The following is a 7,839-nucleotide window of genomic DNA, read 5'->3' on the forward strand; positions in this document are numbered from 1 at the left end:
CTCCCGACAGGGCCGGTCCGGCCGCGCGGCGCTTTATGAAGGGGCGGGCGGCGGCGGCGGCGATCGGGGCGGGGGGCGCCGCTGCCAATGGGGAGCGCGGGGTGGGGCCGCCCGCCGCCAGGTCCGGCCCCGCGGTGATGCTTGGGGGGGCACCGGGGACCATCGCCGACGGCACCGGGCCCGCCAGCGGTGCAGGGCTCCAGGAGGAGAGGGGCGTCGCGTCCAGGGACGCCGGAGCCGCGTCGGGGGAGCTGGCTGGCCGCGGGGAGGGGGGCATGTCCCCGCTGGCTGCAGTCACCCCGTGGGTGCTGGGTGGGGCGCGACTGGGCACTGCTCCCCAACTCCTGCAAGCGCAGCTGGGACGATCGGGCAAGCAGAGCCAGTGACCTGCCCCGGCCTGGGTGCGGTGGTGGTTGGGCACAGGAGTGGGAAAAGGAATGAAGCTGGGCACCCCTGTAGTGCAAGTCTATGTCCTTGGTAGGATAAGAGAGAATGATTTTAAACTGAGAGGGGAGATTTAGATTAGATGTTAGAAGGAAATCGTTCACCGTGACGGCGGTGAGACACAGAAACAGGTTGCTCAGAGAAGTTTTGGATGCCCTATCCCTGGAATGGGGCCCTGGGTGACCTGATCTAGTGGGCAGAAACCCTGTGCATGGCAGAGGTTGGAACTAAATGATTTTTAAGCTCACTTCCAACCTAAACCATTCTATGGCTCTATGAATCTAACACCCAGTCACACCCCAAGGGGTCAGCACCCTCCCTGTGCCATCACCCTGCAGGTCACCCACCTCCCTCCGCAGGGACCCTAGGAGTGGCTGTGCCCTGGCAGCCAGTCTGAACTGCAAGAAAGGCCCTATCTTAGATCATGCAAGGCACTTGCCTAAAATCTTGTAGCCAGTGGATAGGATTGCACTTCCACAAGCTTGCCTTCCCTGACATGTTCTTCTCCTAAGGGGCTGAGCACAGAGGTCTCTGTGTGTCTCTGGAAGCAGATAGTGGCTGTGGTGGGGACTGGGGTAGCACTGACAGGGCACAAGGCTACCAGGTCACAGCAGTGAAGCATGTTCGCAGGTGCTCCAGGACAGAGTCTGGGGCTGCAGCCACTGTGAGAGACAGCAGGAGACAGCAGGAGAGACATACTGGGAGTCAGCAGTAGCTGCAGAAGCCCGTGCCATTCGGGCTGCTTCGAGTGGCTAATCACCTGCTCTGCTAAAGCCCTTATTTCTCATTGAACATGTCTGGCTACAGCTTCTGCCTGTTGCTCCTGGTTCTTCTTTCCCTGCTGGATTCAAGAGCTCTCCTGTCACAGTGATTGTCTCTCACAAAGGTCCTTCCATGTGGCTGTCAAATACCTCTATTTAATTTCTGATGACCCCCTTTTGCAGGGTGCCTGGCTGAGCACTGGGCTTGCTGCATGACTGCCTGCTGCAGGGTCCTCACAGCCAGCATGATGGTGTCCAGGCACAGGGAACCTGCTGTGGGGCACTGCCATGGAGCAGGAACCACCCCTGCCCTCTGCATTTGCCATGGTGAGCCAGGATGCCAAGCAAACCCACCAAGCTGGGATGCCAGTGGGACCATCACACATGTGAAATGCTGTGCTGGTGTGCCCCTGTGCACCCCAGAACTGCAGAGGCACTTTGCCTGCCAGCGGTCCACAGCCCCAGTGCCTGGCTGAAGCCTTGCACGTGCGTGTGTGCTCAGGGCGAGCACCCCTGCTGCCGAGTTGTTAGCTCGTCCCAGGTTTAGTAACCCCCTGGGTAATTATGAACACAAACTGCGAGCTGCCTCCCAGCGCCCTCCCCGAGGCTGGCAGGTACAGCATACACACGCCGACAGGAAGCCAGCTGGAGCATGCCAAGACTGCGAATGGCACTGGGCACACTGGCTCCCTGGGGCTCTAAACCCAGCGGGCCAGCACAGCGGGGGCTCGGCTCTGGCCGTGAGTGCATGCACACCCACCAGCAGACGCAGGCAAGGCTGCTGACATGCCAGCACACCGTGCACATGCACCTGCACACCCGTGTGTGCACACTGGGGTGCTCACACGATGGGCACAGCTGGGCACACAGCGTGGTGTGTGCACGTGCAGCTCTGTACGTGCGTGTGCCGTGTCACCAGGGATGTGCTCGCACCATGGCACCCCCTGAGTGCACACACATGGTGTGCAAGCACAGCATGTGTGCTGGGAGGGCCTTGCACGCTGCAGCCCCCAGCCCATGCTACTGGCACCCAGCAGGGTGATTTTTCACTCGTGGGGCTGCAAGGTGCCCCCCAGTACCTGCTGTCGGAGCTCCTCAGTGTCCTTCACAGGGATGCTGCCACCCTGCTGGGCTAGTATGTCTCTCTAGGGGAGAAGATCAGCCAGCAGGCACCTTGGTATGGCTGGAAGACACAGGCCTGCAACAGTCCATGGGCCCTGTGCTGGCCCAGATGTCTCCATCCCACCCCTTTGGTCATACTCACACAGGGGACATGGTGGGGCAAGCACCCAGAGGTGGGACATGGGTGTCTGCAGGGAGCTGCAGAAGGGAGCACAGAGCATCAGTGAAACGAGCTGGGATGTAGGAGGGGACGTACGCAGGGACATTTGCAGAGTGGTGAGGTAGGGCACAGGCATTGGGGCATAGGGAGCCTGGCTGTGTGGTGTGTGGGGGGATGCGCAGGGAACGGTGGCGGCAATGATGGGGACAATGCACAGGAAATTAGAGCGAGCAGCAGCCAGACACACTGCTGGGGGAAGGGAGCTGCTGCGCTCCACTGAGGGCTGCACGCAGGCGGGGAGAGGCTCTTCTGCTGAGGGGGGGCCAGCATGAGCACCAGCCACATCCTTGCACACCTAGGACCTCTCTTGTCCTCTCCCCAGTACAAAGATATCTCAGTTTTCCCAGGCCCTTGTTCCTGGGGCCCCATCCATGCTGACCGAGCTCCCAGGGAATGGGGACCCTCTTGAAGCTGGCAGCCCTGATACCCTCAGTCCCTCTGCATGGTGTCTTATCTGCCACTCCAGGACCTCCCTGGGGAGAAGGGAGCAGGATGCTGGGGAGAAGTTTGCCCCTTGCTTGCACTACAATAGGCAGAGGGGTGGCACAGGGCTGTTAGCTGCTAGTGCTATGGCCAAGCAGGGTAAGCCTGTGTGGTGGCAGTGCCAGGTGACCCCCTTTGCTCTTGCAGGGACAGTACTGCTCTGGGAGCACAACAGAAATCCACCCAGGACAGCTGGAGCACTCATGAGTCTGTCCCCTCCAGCAAATTCTAGACAGTGCAACACAAACAGGGTGCAGGTGAGCAGAGGTGCTGACTCAAGGCATTAACCTCCAGGATACTTCACTGGGACTGTCATTCCTCTTTCTAGAGCATCATGAAGGCCGAGACACCTGCACACAGCCTGGTGGGTGCACAGCACATGCATACACTGTCAGCACACTCACATGCACCTACCTGCACACATGCAACAGCCTGTGTGCAGCCACCCCATCTGCACACCCTCTCTGTGCTGCCCAAATGTGCGCAAAGACCACGCACACACACACACCTGCACTCACATGTGCATGCAGCAATGTGCATGCACCCCATCGTATACCCCTGCTGCTTTTTGACACTAGGAGAGGGCACATGCTGTCACCACAGCATGCTGCGGGATCCCTCAGCTGCCAAACCTCCTGCCTGGCACTGCTTTCTTCTCTGCAGGGGCTGTGCTGGGACATCCCTGCTCCGAGGGTCTAATTTCCACCCTAAATGTATTCATGGATAATTTATTCTCAGTTGTTCCTGTGCTAATGTTGTCTTTTAGCTGAAATAGCTCTCCTCCTCCCTGGCATTCACCCTGATGATGTATTTTTAGTGAGTGCTCTGGGCACGAGCCTCTGTCCTCCCTTCACAGGTTTTCTGGGCTCTACCTCCCTTGGCAGCCCTGTCACACCTCTGATCCTCTCCCAGGCTGGCTCCAGCACAGGCAGGTCCCCTGGGGCCCATGCAGGGATGCAAGGAAGTCCTCGGTCCTGCCAGAAATGCATCTCCTGGTTCCTCCTAGTATTGCTTTTGCCTTTCCCATGTCTACATGCCTGTTGTGCGGTGGCTTGCAGCGATGTACTCCCATGCTCAGCTGGCTGCTTGCTCGATCCCTCTTCTCCCTGCTATCCCCTCCCTGTCATTGTCCCACAATGTCTGACCTCCTGTCTTGTCTGTAGACCTCTGCCCTCTCAGGTCCTGCACCCCAGGCCAGCCCACTGAATACGTCCCATGTCCCCTGAAAATGTCCCAGCCTGGGGGGCTCTTTGTGCCAGTGCTAGTAGTGACCTGGCAACTGTCACCATCCCAGCAGCTTCCTGTGAGCTGTTGCCTCCCAGCACACTTCTCTAGTCCCCTCCTTCTACCAGCACCCTCTCAGGTGCTCAATGGGCATGGGAAAAACCCTGGTAAGGCAATACCAACACAGAGGTCAGGTCAACTCTGAAGTGTGTTTAATTTCCTCTTCTAGTCCTCTTCCTCACAGGTTTACTGCACCCTTGCCAGCAGCAGGGTCTGCAGGCTGGGCCCCAGACAGTGCTCACCCAGGGGGGGCCCAGGGGTGCCTAGCCCCTGCCCTGAGACCCCCAGCCCTGTGGTTCTCTCACAGCCCAGCCCCTGCCTTTGCATACCTGCCCTGGGCCCCACATGGTCCCCAGCCTCTCCTGTCACCGTGCGCAGTGCCCCCAGGTCCTCACTTGGACTCTTCCTGTCGCCGGGACATCATTAGAAATGTTAATTATTTATTATCACTAAAAGCCCTTTTTGCTGCATTGCTGTTCTCTGCCCATCTCTCTGCCCCGTGCTGCCTGTAACCGGATCCGCCTGTGCTTGCCTCCTGCCTCACAGTCCCTGTCCCTGCTTTCTCTCCTACCTGCTGGGACACAGGGGACAGGAGGGAGTCCACTCCCCCATCTCCCTGCAGGACATGGTCCTGTGGACTAGACTTGTGCCTCTGGGATCCCAGAGCTATGACTGGTATGGAGATGCACCTGTACCAGTGCTCAGCCTGGGGACTGCCCCGTCCCATGCCAGGAGAGGCGAGAGAAGGACAAAGGAAGGACATGTCTGGTGCTGCAATGGAGCTAGGGACCATCAGCTCTTCTTGGCCAAGGACAATGGGGTCCCTTCTCAGCACTGGAATGGAGCTCCGTGGCAAGGAGGTCTCAGCAGGGTGGAGGCATCAGGCTGTGCTGTAGCCCTCCCAGACAGCATCCCTGGCTGGGGAAGAGCAAACAGGCTACAAGGGAACCTGGGGTGCTGCTGGCAGCCAGTAGGGGCTGGCAGGACCCACGGGGCTTGTGCACACTTGAGGCAGCCAGCTGCTTCAGAGAAGCCACGCAGCTGCAAGGAGGCAGGGGGAAGCCCAGCCTGCCCAGCTCAGTGTCCTCTGCCAGGGCTCCTGAAAGATTTATCAGCTCCGAGTGGATCCCATTGATGAATCAATTAAAATCTATCAAAAGCAGCAGGGTTCTTTCCCATGGGGCAGGGCTGGCACTGGATGCAGCAGCACTGCCACAGCCAGTGCTGGGAGAGATTGGGAGCTGCTTCCAGTCGCAATGTCCCCAAGCACTGTCTGACAGGCAGAAATCGCCTCCTGACAGCATCTGTGCCTCCCAGAGCTGGCCACGATGCCATGGTACCTTCAAGGCACTGTGACTGAATGGGCCACGATGGAGCAGGCTGTGAGAGTGCTAACGGGGGCCACCTCGAGTTGGGATAAAACCTGGACCCTGTTTGTTCCTCCAATCTCCCAAAAAAAGCCAGGCTACCCGGGTTAGGAAGCTCTCCAGCCCCGGGACTGTCACGTGCTGCTGCACGGTCCTACTCAGGGTGCTGGAAAGGAAGGCAATCGCGGGAAGGAGACAACAGCGGTAGCTCAGGGAGAGGCGCTGGGGGCTGGCTCCCGCGGGAGCGCGGGGAGGAGTACCCAGGCCGCTTCTGGAGCGATATTGATTCCTGCAGCACAAGTACTGCCTTCTGTGCCTATTCATTGTCTATGTGCAGGAAAACAGGGAGCAAGAGAACCCGACTCCCCCCTTCACAGCCAGCCCACACTCCTAGGGGCCCTGCCGCTTCCCTGCCCGCGAGCCGCCGGCAGCACCGGTGTCTGCCCGCACCGCCGCCTGCTTCCCTGCATTATACAGCACCGTCACGAGCTGCCGAGTCCCCAGGTGTTTGGTGCAATAATGCAAAGCAGATCTAATCCACCCCAGCCCCGAGCTCCGCAGTCCCCTCCCCATGGGCTGAGTGTGTTCCCTGGCCAGGCATGGGAGAGAGATCGAGGACTGTGGGTGCTCTGGGTGTGCCCAGCACACTGGAGCTGACAGGAGATTTCCCCGTTGCTCCTGTATGCCCCTTGCAGCTCCCCAGAGATTTTCTCTGCCAAAAACACTCTGTAAGAATTTGCTCTGCAGCAATAAATCAGAGGGATGCTTACACAAGCACAGGACAGTGCTGGGCTCCCTGGAACTGGGGTACAGCGAGGTACTTGAGGCAAGGCTCAGCCCCAGAATGTGGTTTGTTCATTTCCCGGCTACTTGCAACTTGGTGGTGTCCTGGGTCCCAGTGGCTTCCCAGGTTGTCTGGGTCCTTTGGGGCCAGAGCAGAGCAACCAGGGACTCCTCTACGCATACATGTGGTCCAAGAGGGTCCTCAGGGCTGGCTGGGGTCTAACGTGGCTGCAACAGCCTCAGTACCCCAGGACAAGGTAGTTCCCTGTCCCCGGACCATGCTTGGCTGTCTCTGTTCCTCCTGCTGAAATCCTGGCAAGGAGCTGGGTAGGGGCAGCCAAAACCCCTGACCTCTCTGGCACCTCCATGTGTGTGTTGAGCCAGCAAGTTCTCAGTTCCCTGAGAACAATGGGAGTCACAGGGGCTGACAGGCTCTCTGGTGCCTGAGAGGAGGCTCCAAGGCTCAGACGGAAAAGCCTGCTCAGGAAGGGCTGAGGTCGCCCCATACCGTCTTTCTTTCCCCTCCTAAGGGCCAGGACTCAGGCCAGCACAGGGATGCTGTGTGAGCACGAGCTGGATGCACAGCTCATTTGAGATCAGTCCCAGACCTGGGGCCACTAACAGCTCCTTTCTCTCCTGTGCTGCTCCTTTCAGCCTGTGTCTCCCCATGGCCCCAGCTGATGCAGTTGCAGATGAACAGACAAGGAAAGCCAGGCAGCAACTCCTGGCTAGCTCTGCTGTCCCCTGGGAACCACAGACATGGCAGCTTTGGATCAAGGCTCTTCAGAAGGAAGAATAACTCCAGCTATCAGCAGAGAGCGGCTGGCTGGCTCCCGACATATGCTCCCACTGGATAGATACATGGGCAGTGGGTTTTTGGACAGAGGTGCTGAGGCCATCAATGCAGAGCCATGGGATGCTGGGCAGGGTGCCTAAGGCATGGCTGGGCTGGGGGCAGACCAGACAGCAACAATTAACTGCCTGTCCCAGCACTGGGAGCAGTGGGAGCCCAGTGCCACCCTGCTTTGTGCAGATCATCAGTCAGCCCTTAGAACATGGGATCTCCATGCCTGGGAAGACTCCCAGGACACCTGAGACCACTCTAGCCCAGGAGAATTTGGGCCATGGTCAAGCAAAACCCTACAGTCTCTGGGGTTGCTGGCCTCAGGCCCTCAGGGACTGCCTTTACATCCCTGCCTTGCCCTCACCCATCTGCCCTTTCCCAGGGAGCAAGGCGGTGTTAGTGGTGCAATGGGTCCCTGTCCCCATGGGTGGCAGTCTGGAGGGTACCACCGTGTCCCTCGAGGGAAACAGGAGCACAGACACAGTCACTGAGGCTGGAGGAGATATGAGAAGATGTCTATAGTGGAGGAAA

This window comes from Manacus candei, unplaced genomic scaffold (assembly GCF_025592945.1).
Source record: "Manacus candei isolate 608988 ecotype Guabito, Panama unplaced genomic scaffold, ASM2559294v1 h1tg000050l, whole genome shotgun sequence".
NCBI classification, from domain to species: domain Eukaryota; kingdom Metazoa; phylum Chordata; class Aves; order Passeriformes; family Pipridae; genus Manacus; species Manacus candei.